The sequence below is a fragment of the Cydia amplana genome, chromosome 7 (genome assembly GCF_948474715.1).
Source record: "Cydia amplana chromosome 7, ilCydAmpl1.1, whole genome shotgun sequence".
NCBI classification, from domain to species: domain Eukaryota; kingdom Metazoa; phylum Arthropoda; class Insecta; order Lepidoptera; family Tortricidae; genus Cydia; species Cydia amplana.
The window spans coordinates 10,364,925-10,384,313 of NC_086075.1; the positions used below are offsets into that span (position 1 = coordinate 10,364,925).

Sequence of the window (19,389 nt, forward strand, 5' to 3'; positions counted from 1 at the left end):
GTGCCTTGGGAAATTTTCCGAAATTAATTCGTGCCTTGAATATACGTCTAGACAAGTCATTTTGAAAGTTTAACAATAGATCCATGATGTTTACAAATGACTAGATTTAAGCAAAACAGAGTTTGAATTGAACTTAATAGCACTGTAAAAATACTATAAAATAAAGTTTTAAAAAAACATAAAATATATTTGATGTTTATTACGAGAAACCTTCAAGTAGTTCAAGCAAACAAAATGTGTTTCATATTGTTAGCGCACCTGTGTTAGCGTGCGAATTTTGTAAAGAGACTCACAAACTGTGCTTTTGCAAGAAGTTTGCAAAACAAGATTTCTTCAAAAGACACGAGTTTGTAACAAAAAATAGAATGTGTTACAATTGTTTAGGGAGTAATCACACTGTTACATTTTGCCAAAAAACAACTAGTTGTCGTATTTGTCACAGAAAGCACCATTCCTTGCTTCATTCAAGGGAGGTCCCAACTTCAGCTGCCAATTTAGAGAATGTAGTTCGGGTAACTGAAGGTGTTTCGGAGGAAGCCACACACGTCTCTCCAGAGATCAAACAAACAGAGATCACACCAATAGTCAACTGCCTTGCGACAGAGATTGCTAAAGAAGAAACGTTGTTACCCAAAGCCCTTGTAAGGGCTGAGTCGCAGACAGGTGATTATCAGGTGACACGCGCGTTGATAGATCAATGCTCACAGGTTTCATTGGTCACTGAAGCTACTGTGAAGGCATTAGGGATAAAGAAAATTCCGATAAAAAGTTCAATTACAGGATTAGGTGGCGAACAGACCTCTGAGGTCCCTAAATATGCTGTTGAGTTGAAAGTTCAATCGCTCACCGATCCAACCTTCAATATTGTAGTGAAGGCGTATGTTATAAAGAAGATCACTACTTACCTCCCAAGCGAGAAGGTAGTAGCTCCAGAGTGGGCTGTGTTAAAAAAGATCAAGTTGGCCGATCCAACGTATAGTTCACCCAACGAAGTAGATGTTCTGTTGGGAGGCAAGGTTTATTGCCATATAATAATGGATGGACTGCTGAAAGGTCCAAATGGATTTCCACTAGCTCAGCGCACCACGCTCGGGTGGATTTTATCGGGCCCACTAGATTCAGCAAATGTAAATGAAAATGTCACCGTCTTACACCCGCAAGTACTTGAAGAGAAGAAGTATTTCTCCAAGATAAAAAAAAGCGGCCAAGTGCGAGTCGGACTCGCCCATGAAGGGTTCCGTATATATTTGATAATTTTACAAGTGTTTGAATTTTGATACATTCTGGGCAAAATCGGGCATGGATTCCCCGTTCCAACAGGATTTTGCGAATTATTCTAAGTCTACTCTACTAAATTATTCTAAGTTAATATTCCATACAAACTACTACCAAATATTTTCTATGTCCTATGTTCTATTCTTCAAAGTAATTATCTTCTTGTAAATAAAGTTCAAAATTCCATAGCAAAATAAATTGATATCACAAAATAAATATTGTTCACAAGGTTGAAAATCTCTTGAGAAATAATTTTAAAAGTACTCACGATTCAAACTTGACACACTCACTGAACTGACGTTGTGACGTCACACTTCGCTGAACTCCTTTTCCAGTTGCTGGTACTAGATGGCGCCACTTGATCTCTTTAACTGCTGCCACTCGTATCCGCTTCGGCTACTCGTCGCTAGATGGCGCTAGCAACCCCAGCTAGCTGGAAACTACCCGGGCTTTGAAGCAGCGATCCACTGCTAAGCACGGAACGAAGTGCAATCCGCACTGAACTTCAAAAAAGCCACCGGCTTATCCGGTTCGAAGGACCATGTACAATTTTGGACTCTGGTTTCGAAGGGAAAGCGTCAAATCAAACACCTCGTTATGAAAAACCGTAGTATGTTTAATCGGGCTGAACTAAACTCCACACAAATCCTCTCTTTATACAAAAATTATTAATTAAAATTTAAAAAACACGACTGCAGTTTAAAAGCGAACTGAAAAGCTAAAAATAAATTTAGTTATGTTAGTTACTCAACTTAATGAATGTAAATTAGAATATAAGTGTTCAGTTAGGGTTATAAACAGCAAATGCAAAAGTTTAGGCTCATTTAGGATCGTGACTGTACCTGTATATTTTATTTCAATTGCAGTCGGGGACCTAGATGTATTAAAATTTTCCCATTTAAAAGGTCCCCGACTGCAATCAAAATAAAATATACAGATACAGTCACGATCCTAAATGAGCCTAAACTTTTGCATTTGCTGTTTATAACCCTGACTGAACACTTATATTCTAATTTACATTCATTAAGTTGAGTAACTAACATAACTAAATTTATTTTTAGCTTTTCAGTTCGCTTTTAAACTGCAGTCGTGTTTTTTAAATTTTAATTAATAATTTTTATTTTATACATTTTAGTGATCATACAAACTATATTTTTATGATTTAAGGCAATGTAGTTCCTTCAAGGAGATTTCATCATGCTGATTTTTGATATGTTACCATGAAACGTGCTTGAACATCTAAATAGGTCGGACCCAAAAACCAGACGTATTGAAAAGTGCTAGAGCTTACTATCTCTGCAACTACATATTTCCTATAATATCTTTAATACCGATATTTAGATAATAATATATGTACATGGTAGCCCTTACTCAGAATTGCATGTACCTAATGCTGATACAGATGACGCTGATTTGTTCGGATCTAAAGTAACACTCGTGGAGGTTTATATACGTGATTACCTCCTCATCAGTTAATCAACGGATTTGAGCGAAAAATGTGGTATCTGATAGATACCTATTACTGCGATTTAGGTTAATAGTGCCAGCATAAAATATGTGGGCTTATAGCGAGCTGTACAAGTTCCTTCGAACCTTTGTGGAGCTCCGTCTTCGGCCTTTATCATTTAGATACTTGTAATATTTTTCTGTGTTTGAAGAACTAGTACTTAAGCATGGACGCGAGCTTGCGTGGAAACGATCCTCTCTCGGTCGCTTCGAGCCGTCGGCCCCTAATTGGAGCTTTGGCCTTCGCCTTCGCTATTAAGAAACTTGGGGAAGTTCCACAAAGCACGCACCTGCTTTACGCTCCGGGCCTTCGGCTCTACGCGGAACTCGGCCTTCGTAATTAAGATGCTTGGGAAAGTTGGAAGCATGCACCGAGCCTGGCTCCGGGCCTTCAGCCCGACTCGGAGCTCGGCCTTCGGCCGTTGCAATTAAGAAACTTGGGGTAGTTCCAAAGAGCACGCACCTGGCTCACGCTCCGGGCCTTACGGCCCTACGCGGAGCTCGTCCTTCGAAATTAAGATGCTTGGGGAAGTTGGAAGCGCGCACCGAGCCTGGCTAAGGGCCTTCGGCCCTACGCGGAGCTCGGCCTTCGGCCTTCGCAATTAAGAAACTTGGGGAAGATACAAAAAGCTCGCACCTGACTTACGCTCCGGGCCTTACGGCCCTACGCGGAGCTCGACCTTCGGAATTAAGATGCTTGGGGAAGTTATAAGCGCGCACCGAGCCTGGCTAAGGGCCTTCGGCCCTACGCGGAGCTCGGCCTTCGGCCTTCGCAATTAAGAAACTTGGGGAAGATACAAAAATCTCGCACCTGACTTACGCTCCGGGCCTACCGGCCCTACGCGGAGCTCGACCTTCGGAATTAAGATGCTTGGGGAAGTTATAAGCGCGCACCGAGCCTGGCTAAGGGCCTTCGGCCCTACGCGGAGCTCGGCCTTCGCAATTAAGAAACTTAGGGAAGATACAAAAAGCACGCACCTGCCTTACGCTCCAGTCCTTCGGCCCTGCGAGGAGCTCGGCTTTCGGCCTTTGCAATTAGAATACTTGGGGATGTTGTATAAAGCACGCACCGGGTCTGTCTTACGCCCCGGGCCTTCGTGTAGGGTATGCAGCTCGGCCTTTGGCCTTTGAAGAAATGTAGATTTTTACAAAAAAAATAGGTTATTAATGACACTTTCACACTTTTTTCTGTCAAAGTCGGTGCAGAGTTAGTTTAGACGGACTCTACAATCTTATCGATTAATAAATATAAGTTATATCATTTCGATTCCATTAGCGCAATTTGGAACATAGGTATTTGGCCGCTTTTAAAACATGTGTTAAAAACTTTAAGTAGTATAATGTAATATGTACTATATTATGTTTTTTTTATGATCGGCGGTCAAAACCTTCCTTTTATTATCCGAATCAATAATAATAAATGGTTTAATGGGATTTGCTTTTCTTAACATATTTTGAAAATTCTTACTTTCTCAAAATTAGACTTAAACCAACATGTTGCATATATATTATTACTCGTCTTTCAAAGCTCTACATTTTGATACCCTACTCGATAGGTTTGCAAGATATTTTTTTCTTAAGGTTGCGTAATATGGCGTATTAAGTCCGCCATATTGATTTTGTAATGACGTCACATAGCCTATGTCACCCGGGATGACGTAAGGATTCTAATGATATATCATACATCTAAATCGGTTAAGGCAATCTGAAGTTATCGTGGAATAAAGAAACTCACATACATATATACATACAAACATGAACGCTGAAAACAATACACTCTTTTTGTTTGGGCAGTCGTGTAAAAATAAATTAAAACTCTTATTAACTCCACGATAGACCACCGTTCGCTAGTTGTAAAAATCAAAAGTGACATCTACCGGGAAATTGAGTAAACGATATTAACTAGGCGTTTTATACAACGATTGATGTTAAAAAAAAAACAACGGCTTGCACTCCGGGAGTGCCGACAGAAGTGAAAACTCAATGACTAGTCCAAAATGTCTGCAGCACTATGTATAATTGACCCATCCTCCTTTCTATTGAAAAAGTTTAGTTCCGAAATTGCTGGTCAGTGAGCTTGTTTAAAATTCAAAATTCAAATTTGTAGCGTTAATTGTTTAAAATTCGAATAGAAATCGTAAAGTTACCTTGCAGACCTCGCATCTAAATATATTCATGATCAGGCCTCGGAGTTTTTTTAGCACGGTAAGACTAAGGAGAGCTATGGAGTCTTTGTTAACATTAAAATTAAGTTCATACTCATACTCATCCTCATTAATTAAGTACAAGTAAATTATGTACAGCTCTAGACCTAATAAATATCAGCGATCATCACAATAACGAAATACGTAACTATATATTCATGACATAATGTGACATCTGATTTACTCATACACATATTTAGGTAAAGAGGTTTAATCATAAGTGGCCTATCACTTAAAAAAGTACTTAAGACATGCAATATGGGTAATATAATAATATTAACATACACATATACATAATAATATAACATTTTTATAATATAACTTTTTTATAATATAACATTTAATTAAATATATGTAAACAGAATTAATTACATATAAGTAGTCTAAGTATTTATAAAACGATTCGGACGAACTTAATTAATGAGGATGAGTATGAGTATGAATTTAATTTTAATGTTAACAAAGACTCCATAGCTCTCCTTAGTCTTACCGTGCTAAAAATACTCCGAGGCCTGTTCATGATATTTTGAGTTTTATTCACCAGTAAGTTCACTTTTATTAGCGATTTCATCAAGATCTAGCTTTTTGAATTATATTTGAGTGATATAAAGTTAGAATGTAACTGTGAGATCCTCGTATTTCAGCCTGTACAAGATTAGAACCTTTTTCATGTAATGTCATTGAATTTTTCTTTATTGATTTAAATGTCATCTAAATGAGTGGCCATCTAAATCTTACGGTCACGTGACCGCCTTACGCTGCCTCGAGTTTTTAATTTTTTCCCCACCTCAAAAAGTGCCCAGCGCCGCTAAAGAAGTTTTCACTTCAAAAATTGAATTCGTAAGAGCAACATGGATTGACTTCCGGCCATAAAAATAAATAACTATAGTAAGTAGACAAAAAAAACTATGACGAACGTGGCACCAAATCTGACGTAAACCACAAATCCTGTAAAAAAGCATTTAACATTTTGTTACTGTCATAAATCTACTATAATACTCGTATTAAAGTACCCTTATCTCGTGCTAAGTAAACAGGCTTAAAACCACTGAGCTCTCTCTGTTCCATTTGTTTTTGTATTACAAAGCAAAGCTTTCCAAATTTCCAGGGGAGCTGTTTGCTTTGACATTATGTAAACTTAATAAGGTTCCGCAGTGTATGCTGTTCCTGGTAATTTTTTCGTTGTAGTAGGTATAGTCTAGATTACTCGAGATAATAAATACCGGCAATTGTGTTTGATAATTTTCATAGGTACTAAATAGATTACAACAAATTGGTTAACAGGAAAAGGGGGGGGGGGGCGGTTGTGCATGCAAATCCATCCCCATTTTCCTCTTTAGATGTTCATATCATGGAAAATATTTTCCATACAGTTTTTTAAGCTCCTACCAGTCCCCTACCTATGATCTTCATCAATATTTAAGAGCTATGCTCTTGTCGGTGGAGTAATCGCCACTCTTCTCTTTCTGGGCCAGCCTTTTAACTCCCTCGTACGACACTACAGAAACTCTATCTTTTATTTGGTTGAGATATTTGATCCTAGGCCTTCCTCTGCGTCTTTTACCCTTAATCTTGTCCTCCAGGATGTTTAAAAAGAATCTGTCGTGCCGTATCAGGTGGCCAACCATCTTGCCCCCTCTGTTAGCTAATGTGTCTAACAGGCATCTCTTCTCTCCTGCCATGCTCAGTATCTCTTCATTCGTCTTCCTTTCTGTCCAGCTAATCCTTAGCATCTTCCACCAACACCATACTTCAAAGGCCTCCAATCGCCCTCTGTCCCGTTGTGTCAGTGTCCACGTCTCACACGCATATAAAGCAATGCTCCAGGTATACACCTTAATTAAGCGTTTTTTCACATTTTTCGAGATATGTGCTTTGAGCAGGTGTTTTTTGCTATGGAATGCTTTTTTAGCCATTGCAATCCTTTGCTTGATGTCCGCCGTGCATCTGTAGTAATTGGTAATAATACTTCCTAGGTACTTATATTGTGGAACCTGTTCTATTGCTGTGTTCTGTAAAGATATTGGATTATGTAAAGATCGGTGTTTAGAGATGGTCAGAATATTGGTTTTCTTGCAGTTTATTTTGAGTCCAAATTGTGTGAAAATATCGTCCATTTTTGAAACTAGTAGGTAGCTGTAGTTTGGAGTTAGTTCGGCAAAAGCCGCAATGTCGTCAGCAAATCTTATAAATTGAATTTTCTTCCCGTTAAATGTAACTCCTCCTAAATCTGACTCTACTATTTCTTGTATGGCATGTTCTATGAAAATGTTAAATTCTATGAATTCTACCTATGATAATAATTATAAATTCGAAAACAAAATCAAACAAAGGGGCATAGCTGCGTTTACTACACATCAAATAGTGTGAAAACAATTTATATCATGTAAATATTTAAATAGGAAATTAGGGACTACATTTGCATGGAAAGGCGTTATCGCACCGTCGTCCACTTTCGTCTTAAAACAACTAACGACGAACGATTGGATACGTCATTAGCGTTGAACCGATTGTGCGAACAAAATCCTCCCTCTATAAATATATACATATATTATAATGTTCAAAAAGAATAATAAGTAGCGGCTCACAAAACACATCTATTTTCCACATTTCTTTACGATATACTTTATGTAGTTTCCGAGTAAAAATTGTGTGACAGCCGTTTGTCACAGTTTTTACTCGGAACAGACGGATTACTAAGCTATAAGAATTCTACCTTTGCCTTAACGGGAACGGGAGCCTAATTATGAAGTAAATAAATTAGTACAATAACCAAATAGCGGTGTCAATTGTATGTAGGTACAGAAACTTAAGCATTAATTTGGCATTTCAACTAAACAAACTTTAAGGGTCAATTTCTGAACACGATTTTTTTTCTGTCCGTGATGAAAATCGCGGGTTAGCATCAGACAATACTTACCAATTTTTTTTTACATAAAGAAGTCACACTTTCACACCGAGTTCCATATGAATTCACTGATTAGTTGGTTTTTAGAGTACACATAAAAATACCTAAAGGCTCAAATTACTACTCCCGTGCCCTGTCCGGAATCTACTTTTGAGCATAATGAAAAATCCTACGAAAAATTCTACATTAGTATCACTAATTTAGTGTCAAATACTTAAACTAGATGATATTTACTATCACTGAGCACATATACTATTAACTTCATTGTGGTAAATAACTCGTGATCGATGTTTAAATTTTGTCCGAGCGCGCGAGTAAAATTTCGTCGGCAAAACTCAAAGGGCTCTGACAGCCGACGTTTGTATTTGAACCGCCTCGTGTCCCGCCTCACCTGTACTGGCAGTATTCGGCTGTCTCTCAAAGCAAGCGGATGTAAGTCAAGCTGCGGCGTGTTCGAGCAAATCGCGTAAGTATTTCGGAATCCGGGTGGGCGACAATTTTTTTCTAATTTCGATGCCCCTTATAAATTTTATTTTCCACATAGCTTTTCAATAGCAATTGTCATATTTAGGAGCCCTTTATGTATCTTTATGTAAGCGATAACATAACAGTTTGGTCAAACACGATTTAAATTTTTGGCGAATTTTTTTATTACGAATTCTAATTTCCGTGCCCTAATTCCCATAACAAATTTACCTAAAACAGCTGATTAAGTGGCACGGGAATTAGAAAGTATTACATATATTGTCAACAAATCTTTTATTGGGGGCACTGTAAGTTAATTGGCAATGTTTACGTCATATTATTATTACTTATATATATTGGCATTGAATATATATTATATGTAATAATAATACGACGTATATCTTTCTATTTTACATTTAAGGAAATCTTAAAGAATGCACAAAAAACTGTGAATAGTTTTTTAGTATAAGTACTATAGTACTTACATACAGGATCGACCCGAATAACCCGGGCAATTTTAATACGTAAGGTAAGGTGGGGTAAGACGACACCGGGGTAAGACTATCACTTGTATGGAATCCTTGTACTGTTATTCTTGGCCCACCTTACCTTATTCATTGATCATATTATAACATTAAAATATTATATAAACATAAAACTATTTCTGGAATTATTACATATTATAATACCTGTACCTAAGGTTACATGAAACAAAATGAATCACATTTGCAAAGTTTTGTTTTTGTAAATTTGACAGCTGACAGCGTATGCCGTATAAAGTTTAAATATCTGGGAGACCGAGCTTTGCTTGGAAAACATATAGGTACCTACCTACCTAAAAACTCAAAAATGCGCGTTTTTCCAGAGATAACACCTACCTAGATAGATTTTTCACCCCAGAAAACCCTCATATATGATAAAATTTAATCGAAATCGTTAGAGCCGTTTCCGAGATCCCCGAAATATATACAAGAATTGCTCGTTTAATAGATTAGTTGTTATAAATTAGCTTTTCTAATACAAGAAAAATTAAATATATCCTATTCTTACTATATTATAAATGCGAAAGTATCTCTGTCTGTCTGTCTGTTATCTCGTCACGCTTAAACCGCTGAACCAATATCATGTTGATGATATTTGGCATGGAGATAGTTTGAGGCCCGGGGAAGGACAAAGGATCTGGGGACACGGCAGTGCCGCCGCCAAGTCGAGCAAAACAAAGTGGCACGGTCAAAATAACATTTAATTTGAACATGTAATCTAAGAATTAATGCACTTTAAAATCCCTTAGTTTTGTCACTGACACAATCACTCACGATCATCATTATTCTAAGGTACTTCTAGCATACCCACAAGTTCCAAATTTGAAACGTAATTAGGTTTAAGCTTTTTAAGCCAATAAAAATCTAATAATACTGCAATATTAGTCACGTTCTAAAGATTTAATAACTGCATAAATAAGTTTGTAATCCTATAGAAATATGGAAAGGAAAGTAAAGGTACACTACGATGTACGATGTGAGTATGAATAAAGATGTATATAGTTATGATATGTGTATACATAGTATCAGTATGGTATGGGTATGATTACCTGAAAAGAAGGACAGCCTACAAAAAGAGATGGGATCCTATCAAAAACATTACATGTAAAAAGATGCAAGTCTCGCAACGCAGTTCTTCTACTACAAAAAAAGTTTTGAGATGTAATGTGAAACCAAGTCGGTTATTTTAGACAATGCCAGGGGGGGTATTAAAACCGTAATACTATTAGATACCTTATTAGGGTTCCGTAGCCAAATGGCAAAAAACGGAACCCTTATGGATTCGTCATGTCTGTCTGTCTGTGATAGTCTTACCCCGGTGATAGTCTTACCCCACCTTACCTCATATGTGGTTAAACAATTGTTTGTGTTATGAATATATGAAGGCAGCATATTAGATTTCTTCAGATTAACTTACACAATAACTTCTTCTCTCTGTGCCCCTATTTATTTCTTAGTATCATTTCCTATACGGCCATAAAGCAGATCATACACCTTGTACCTATCTACATGCAGATACATAATGACACTTTTTAATGAATAGTTTTGTATGTAAGGCGGACATGTTTACGCAACTACTCAAAGTATTGTTTGGAAATATATATATTTTACTAAGAAAGAGAGATTAGTTGCCATTAAAATCAAGGAAACTATTAGTCAAATACGTAGTTTTTAGTGTATCATACTTTCGTAGATTTGTCGTCCGAAACTAAAATTAAAGTAGATAAATATGTTCGATGCCGCTTCAGTATGGTTGAAGTATATTATTGTAGATTAAAATATACATAAATAATAGTTTTAACTACCAAAATAAGCTAAGAAAACAATTCCTGTGCCATGTTCTAATTTCCGTGCTAGTAAAATCTAATTCCCATGGACACACTAATTCCCGTGCCCTGACCAAAATTTTAAATTGAAATAACTTTTATAGTTTTATGAATATTTTTACCCCATAAGAAAATTAATGTTTATTATATTTTTTATCAAATTATCAGCATATTTTTTTTTGTGTAATGTTGGTATTTCAAAATTCCATGGGAATTAGACAAAAATGCTCGTTTGGTGAAATTGACCCTTAAAGGGTATTCGGGTTTTCCTTTTAACCAGTACCTAATCTTTGATTAACAACAAGAAGTTTCCTTTATGTTGCTCTCCCAAGCCCAGGGGGCTTTCAAAAACTAACCCTTTCACCGACCAATGTGATGGGAGCGCCCCGCCGGGGACTTTGGACATCATTTTGTTAAGTTCAAAGAGCCTTATTTACTCCTTACAGCTTAGTATTTATTTACATACATTATGTTTATTTTCATAAAACACTTTCAAATGTGCATAACACTTAAATTAAAAACTTATAAATAAAAAATTTGGCTTAAGTCGTAGTCGCTCGGTAGGATGCCCAGAAGGCTGGCCGCATTGCCCCGCTGGATGGAAATGTTGATCTGCTGGGCAAAATATTGGCCGGCCCTCTGGTCACCAGAAGCCTCTATAAGGAGCTTTTTGACAGCTCCTCATAGAGGCTACGCGCGCTAGGACCCGCGCTTAGTATTATTTAAGTATTTTTTAAATCGATTTTATTCATTGTTTGGTACTTCATTCTTCGTAAATAAACTTAATTTGGGGCAAGTTCCGCTCTGAAATTTGACAGAAAAATTGCTTTTATAAAAAATACTTCTGAGATAAGTATTAGTAGAAAAGATTATATCAATACAAAAATCTATAAATAAATCCTCGAAATTTTGATATATCAAAAACGAAATCCTTAATTTTGATATCAAAACACCGTGTTATTTGAAAATCGGATCTACTATCCCTATCCCCTGTGAGATCGTACCTCCGCGTAGCAAGAGCGATGGCGCTGCCATCCATATAAATACATATGTAACTAGGAGACAAATGAAGATACTCTGATATGTATTTTTTAATTAATAACAGTAGGTACTATCTATATAAACTGGAATAGATGTCATATACGAAAGAAAAAGTGACCAAGGCCTCCAGTGCCCAGGGCTGGAATTTGGCTGGGATCAACTGGACTCTACTGAAAATAACCTAATATTTTTTTCTTTATTTACTCGAAGTCGTACTTCTGCAACGTTTCAAATAAAACAAACAAGTCGATAATGTTGTAGGAAAATTATAATTAACTAAAAATCTGTGTATCAAAAGATTCCGTAATGTACAAAATTTGGCGGAACGCCAAACGTTAAGAGTTTTTTTCGAATGGTGTTTGCAAACGGGAGAGTACTGGTTCTGCGTTTTTGGCAAAATAAACAAAGGGTGACAAACAACGGATGGTTTACGATACCTATAGTCATCGGCGATAACTGCAATTGTTCGTGGGGAAATACTTGTTTTTAAAAGCTGCGAAAACGTTGATTTAGTTACGTAACTCTGAAACAGTTCCAGAAGCGAAAACAAACACCGTTATTATTTCAGTATCATAAATACAGAAATTTCCGTTTAACTGGGAATAATTAAGTATATTTTTAACGGACGGATATTATTGTAAAATATCTGCAGCTGCATTCGAACTGTAAAAATCGTCACAATCAGATCATATTCGAATCAGCCTTCTTCATCGTATCCTATAATATCCTATGCATCACTACACCTTATAAAACAAAGTCCCTTTCTGCATCTGTCTGTATGTTCGCGATAAACTCAGAAACGACTAATTTTCATGCGGTTTTCACCTATCCTATTCTTGAGGAAGGTATATATAATTTGTTAAGGTTTTGTCTAAATTGGTTGAAAAAATTGGGCATATCAAATATTACGCTTTACTACCCGTGCGAAGCTGGGGCGGGTCTCTAGTGTATGAATTGTATAATAACTAACCGCGGTGAAAACGATGCGTTATAGAATCGATTCACAACACAAAAAAGGTACAGTCGTAACTTGTTATGGACCTTACTAAGAGCCCCTAGAGGTCCGTTTGCTGAATAAATGATATTATATATCCGGCTAAATCTCAAATGATATCGGAGACTATTTAGATTCCTCATGAATTATTGAAAACAGTTGGTGAAATAATCGGTCTATTTTCGGAATCGAACATAGAAACAAACACAAAACCGTGAAAAGCAAACGTAAAAGAGAGCCGCACAAACAAACTGACATAATAACGAGACTATTTAAGTGTGTCGTTTTTAGTATTTCGGCAAGGAACCTTAAAATAGAATATTATATATATAATAGAATTTTAAAAAGTAATTAAACATTTATTCACACAACAGTTAAAACAATAACAAATTCAATATACAAACATTAAGGATACGTGGCATAACATTAAGAGTAGGTATAAGTACGTGATATGAAATAAACTTATAGTACAAATACGACAAATATCTAGGAATGGTGCAAGCAGACATTAACAGTCGAAAATCACATTGCTTCCTAACATTAAACTCATTACGGGGCCAGTGTTTCGTAAAACAGACGTACTAATGAAAAAACTTTGAGAGTTGAGCTAACCGCCAATCACATAGCTCTGTAGCTTTGTATATCCAAAAGTTTGCAGCCGTTGTGATATTGGATGATCGCAGGAGCTTTCATTTAGTAAGAGAAAGTTAGCTGATGTTTATCTTTGGGGAGTTCACAACATTTTTAGAATTGTTAACTTTATTGAAAAATCTTTATTAGGATGAAAGTTTGTTGTTAGTATTTTGAAAAGTATTTGGGATGGTCCAATTATTTGAACTGTAGCCAATTATGAAGGTATAAAAAAATACAAAAACCAAAAAGGTCATGTAGGCCATGTTCACTTGATCATTATTTAATGATAATGTACAAGTAATTTGAACAAGTTTATTCAAATTATTTAATGAAAATATTCAAAATTTAGTTAGAATATTATTGTTTAACAAACATTATAAGACAATTTTCCTGTATTCTGTACCCAACAAAAACATAAATGTGAAATGAGAGCCAAGTTCAATATTAAGAATAAGTATGTGTCATTGTTGACTCGCCGACAAAAGAATTGAGATCTATATGGATGCCAAGTTCTGTGCTGTGTAGAAAATCCTGAAATTATAAAGGATTTGTCTTGGCTAGTTTTTACGTATAGGCATATAGGTAATATATATTTATCTGTTACTTTTTCAAAAATTTGGTTTGTTTTAAAAAACTAGCCAAGACAAATCCTTAAAATTTCAAGATTTTCTACACAGCACATAACTTGGCATCCATATAGATCTCAATTCTTTTGTCGGCGAGTCAACAACGACACGTACTTATTCTTAATATTGAACTTGGCTCTCATTTCACATTTATGTTTTTGTTGGGATATCATTACGTTTTGTACAGAAATTACTATAGTGTGTATCATGAAAGCAGTTTGCCTAAGCTGAAAAGGAGACCCTCGCTAACGCGCGGTTAATTGTCAAAAAGTTTCAGTTTTCACATTTTTTTCTTTTGTATACGCCTAATAGTCTACCTTCATGCCAAATATCAAGTTTCTAAGTCATCTAGAAGTGGGTTAGGCTTTTGGTCTATAAGTATTTTTTTTTTCCATTGAAATATCAATAATTTCCAGTTTTCAGATGTTTCTCTCTATACGCATCTAATAGTCTACCTTCATGCCAAATATCAAGTTTCTAAGTGATCTAGAAGTGGGTTAGGTTTTTGGTCTATAAGTATTAATTATTATTTTTCCATCGTAATATCAATAATTTCCAGTTTTCAGATTTTTCCCTCTATATACACATAATAGTCTACCTTTATGCCAAATTTCAAGTTTCTAGGTCATCTGGAAGTGGGTTAGGTTTTTGATCTATATGTCAGTCAGTCACAAAAATGCCGGTTTTTAAACGTTAATTTATCAATAACTGTTTGAGCTATGTTTATGAAATTTTGTATTTTGTACAAGCTAAGGGACTTGAATACATATGCCAAATTTCATGTATGTAGGTTAAGTAGGTTTCAAGTTGTGAAGGGGTCAAAAGTAGCTCGAAATGGTTCGTGTAATATTACACACGGTTGCTGCGTCGCAAGTTCCTTTGTCTTTGAACTTGGCTGGACACGCTCCGCGTGTCTCGATTTTCCTAACTAGCCGTGAAAAAGGTAAAGTGAATACTATTAAGGCAAATGTCTAAAATAACAATTTGCAGTATAATTGTATTATGATTACTAAACACCACGATGAAATTATTTTCTCTTTTGTGGGGGACGTTTTAAAAAAAGGAGTGGATTTATTTTGTTACGTAACGGTGTCCATTGCAGTCAGTCCATGATCTCGATTGCAGAGGAGGACACAAAGTAGTTTCTGATAAGGGTCACGACAAAAAAGTGTAAGTGATTTAATTACTAAACTTTTTTATGGGGCACTGTTATACAAAATGGGCTATTGGGACAAGACTCTTTTTTTAACTGCTTTAGCTTCTCCATGCTTCCCACCCCTATTTCTATCCCTTTTGTTTGTGTCAAAAGCATCTGTTATTACTTGTTACTTGTCTGTATATTGTGGCCTAGCAGCCATACTGCAAGCTTTGCTTAGTTTGGGGCTAGATCGGTCTCTAGATCTAGGAAAAAGATATGTGAAAGATGTCCCCTGATATTATAACGTCTTATGTCTTATTATTACTTTATTAAATTATTTTTCTTCTTAAACCACCAAGTGCGTGTCGGGCCACGCATAATGGAGGATTGCGTTCCTTTTTACAATTATGAAAAAGTCACACAAGCACTAAGGCGTACCTTCAGGGTACTTACATCTTTTTAATATTTTTTCTTAATGTCATTAAAATATAGCTAATTGTTTTAAAGTCAAATGGCTGTGACACGGACAGACAGACGGGCGGACGGGCGGAAAGATGGACCTATACGGGTCCAGTATTTGCCATTTTGGCTATGGAATCCTAAATATTACACTTTGAAGCCAAAAGAGAACGGAGTTCATTAAATGAAACCAAAATAATCAAAATGTATATTATATCCTATCAATTATTAATAAATATTACTTTTACTCGTTTAAGTTAATGACACGAATAGATATTACCTACCAACAAAATGTAGCAGCAGAATAATGCAGCAATGGCGACAAAAATGATAGAATACTTAATCTTTTTTATTAGTCTTCCATGTGAATTTTATTCTAATATTGCCGTTGCTTGTAACGTAAAACAGAAAAGCATTGTTTTAATGCAAACGAATAAGATATTCTTTTGGGCCTTTTTATAAGTTCCAGAAACCATAAATCGTCCATACCTTAATATGGGTATTCAATAAGAATCCGACTGCTGCGAACAGATGCTGATGGTCGTAAAATGAACCGACACTAAAACACTTTAGGACAGTTACCCTAATTCAATCAGGATTGTGATATTATTTTTACTTACAAGCTAATTTCAGTTCACGATTACTCAAGAAAAAATAATGTTTACGTCCTTTGTTGGGTGATATTATAGTATAAATATGGAAATATTTTTATACCCCTTATACCCCCTGGGTACCTGACTTTAAAATATCATCGGAAACATCGAAAAAAATTGTGTCCACTAAAACAAAAGCTCGAGTAATGACTAATGTCCCTAAACATTTCTCCGTGTTTAAATTAGTCAACTGCTAAGCCGATGGTCCTGGGTTCGAATCCCGGTAAGGGCATTTATTTGTGTGATGAACACTAATATTTGTTCCGGAGTCATGGATGTTTTCTATGTATATAAGTATGTATTTATCTATAGAAGTATGTATATCGTCGCCTAGGACCCATAGTACAAGCTTTGCTTAGTTTGGGGCTAGGTTGATCTGTGTAAGATGTCCCTCAATATTTATTTTATTTTTTATTATTTATAACTAATACTAATCCCATTATTTACTTAATAAATTTATATGAATTATGTGATAACTCGTGATAAAGAACTATCTCTTATTTGATTAAGTACACAGTTAAAAGAAGTTTGTACTGTACTGTACAACTTCAGCTGAGAGTAAACGTCACCGACGGTCCCATCAAATAAGGCTAAATTAAAATTCCAACCGCGTCCAACGTAAATAGAAATAAGTATTTTTGTCCTAAAAATGAAACCCTTTGTGATACGGATTTAGGAGATAAAGGAAATTGCTTACTGAAATTAAAATCAAGATTCGCAGGTCCGGCATGAAATTTCATTTCACTTCATTGCGCGAATATAAAGGATTTGGAGCATTTATTGATGTGAACGGATGATAAGAAATGACTACGTACTTACTTCCTCTTATGCACGCCGATTGGAAATATTTATTTGATTTAAGGAGCTTGGGAACATGATATCTTTGTAATCGGAAATGGCTGCGTACATTTTATAATCTACTTTTACTTGTAGAATGCCAGAGTAAAGAAATAATTATACAGTAAGTAGCAAAATCACTCATAATTCCATTAATTTGGAGCCCATTTTCAGAATTATCCGACAATTTTAGGTATTCAAAATTATCCGAATACACCATATTTAAAATTATGGTTAGCGGTAGTTTATTAAGTACTTAGTACCTCCAGTTAATTTAGTTAAACTCAAGCAGAATATACCTAAAGACAAGTACTACAGTACTTACTTTAATGCGTATGTCCCTACTGTAAGTCTTAAACTCTTCGTACTCTAATAATTATATAGGTATTTAACCAAACAAACTTCAGTGCTTCATTTCTGAGCCCAATTTCTGAGGATTAACGTTATATTTAGACTGTTAGACCCAAATTACCTTGCAACATTGTTACACGTAGGTAGATAAGAAAGAAAACAAAATTTGCAAAATTAGGTGTAATCGTTTGTAAGAGAAATTGTACCTTGCCTTCGTGTGCCATAAAAGTGATAAAAGAAAAAATAAAATGGAAAGTAAAAGAGAATAAGCACTTGGCAACATTAAAATTCGAAGCGTGGATTGTTGGTTTATATATGCAATTCAAGTATTAGGTGCAAGGAGAACATCAGATTATCACAGTCGACACATACATGTAGCAAGTTGACACTCAACACTATACAACTAATGCATAAAACACTATTATGTTGTTGTGTAAGTTTTAGCTATTGGGTTTAAGCACTGCTAAAAATGTAGGTACATATAAATAGAATTCTCATTCAATTTAATTCTCATTTTTGATAACGAATAACAAAAATCTGGATAAATTGTGACATACTGCGGGAAACTTTATTTTGCAATTTTTGCATACCTATAAAATATATGTACATTATTTTTTCATATTATGATCCAACGTCGTCCTATTGGACGGACCCTTATCAAATGTGGCAGTAATAGTCAAGCCCGGCTTATAGTAACAGGTTACATCCATCCAATATGCCACATTTTCCCATATGGCTGTAACTTTAACCGCTTCTTAGGTATCATAACAAAGGTATATTGGTCAAGGTCACTGAAATAGGATCATCCTACCAATATTACCTTGGTTGATATTGGATAAGTTTAGATTAGTTTAAATAGACATTAAAAGTTGTGTACGACAGTAAGATATTAAAGATCAGGGGAAACCGTCGCAATATTTATCTTCCAATTGTTGATTTTGGTTATATTTTTTTTAATAAAGTTAATATTTAAGGACATCAAAGACTTTCTTTTACACGTAATTGAGATCGCTAATAATAAAAAGGCGTAACGATATTTAAGTAACTACTTACTAAATAAATCCGTAATATTTCCATAACGGCCGAGTCATAAGATACCGAATATTTATCTTCCGTCATATACTGATGAAATTATCCGCTATAGAATACTCATAATCGTATTAAGCTCACAAACTATAAACGACACGCGGCACAAAGGTCGAACTAGATAAGAGGCACTTTGCTCGGATTTAAGCGTTATCCGCAGACTTTTATGGTTCATAAATAGTTAAAGAAGTTCTTCCGAGACTCCCGACCAAAAGTTGCACGCAGTTTTTTCCCCCATAGATATAGAATGGTGCTACAATCCATTGGAACCTCGATCAATCACCCCAGTCTGTAACAGGGTATTATACCGCAATAGCTCTTTGAGGTAAACCTTTTTGTAAATAAGTTTTACCTATCAGTCATCAGTAGTTTCTTCTTTAGCAAGAATAATCTGCCCATGTCATAAAGCATTACTCTTAATATGAAGTTTCATTCAACGGTAGTATTCATAAAGCAATAGGTATGTATTTTATAGTAGGAAACTGAACAGCCATAAGTATCACATGTCAGTAACAATTTAATAATATAAAAACTGTAGGTAATAATGTCCATCATGTATCATTGTCAAGTTTTGACGACATACCATAGTTATATTTTTTTATAGATCTGTCTATGCGAGTTTTAGATACTTCTTGTAAAGTAAGTATGTTTATTTACGTATAACAATCGTCAACATAAATTGTTTTTGTACTGGCCGTATATAGCCTTTAAGAAACTTGCTCGGTGGCCGGTCGGTTCAAGCAATTATCGTTAGCTGAAAGAAAATGGCGTTACTCGGAGATCTCATCAGTAAAGAATAGGCAGATTAGATCTCGTTTGTTCACTCAGTCTCGTAATCTTAATTA

At 35.5% G+C, this 19,389-nt stretch overlaps 1 protein-coding gene and 1 long non-coding RNA gene across 2 annotated transcripts in view; one reads left to right on the forward strand and one right to left on the reverse strand.

Annotated features, from left to right (window-relative positions):
• The window catches only part of LOC134649613 (serine protease 1-like), a 43,181-nt gene extending 29,197 nt beyond the window's left edge, over positions 1-13,984 (forward strand). The window contains exon 8 of the mRNA XM_063504442.1: positions 13,969-13,984. The gene's annotated coding sequence lies outside the window, so the exon portion shown is untranslated. The remainder of the gene's footprint in view (positions 1-13,968) is intronic.
• The window catches only part of LOC134649687 (uncharacterized), an 88,684-nt gene that overhangs the window by 63,280 nt on the left and 6,015 nt on the right, over positions 1-19,389 (reverse strand). The window lies entirely within an intron of this gene.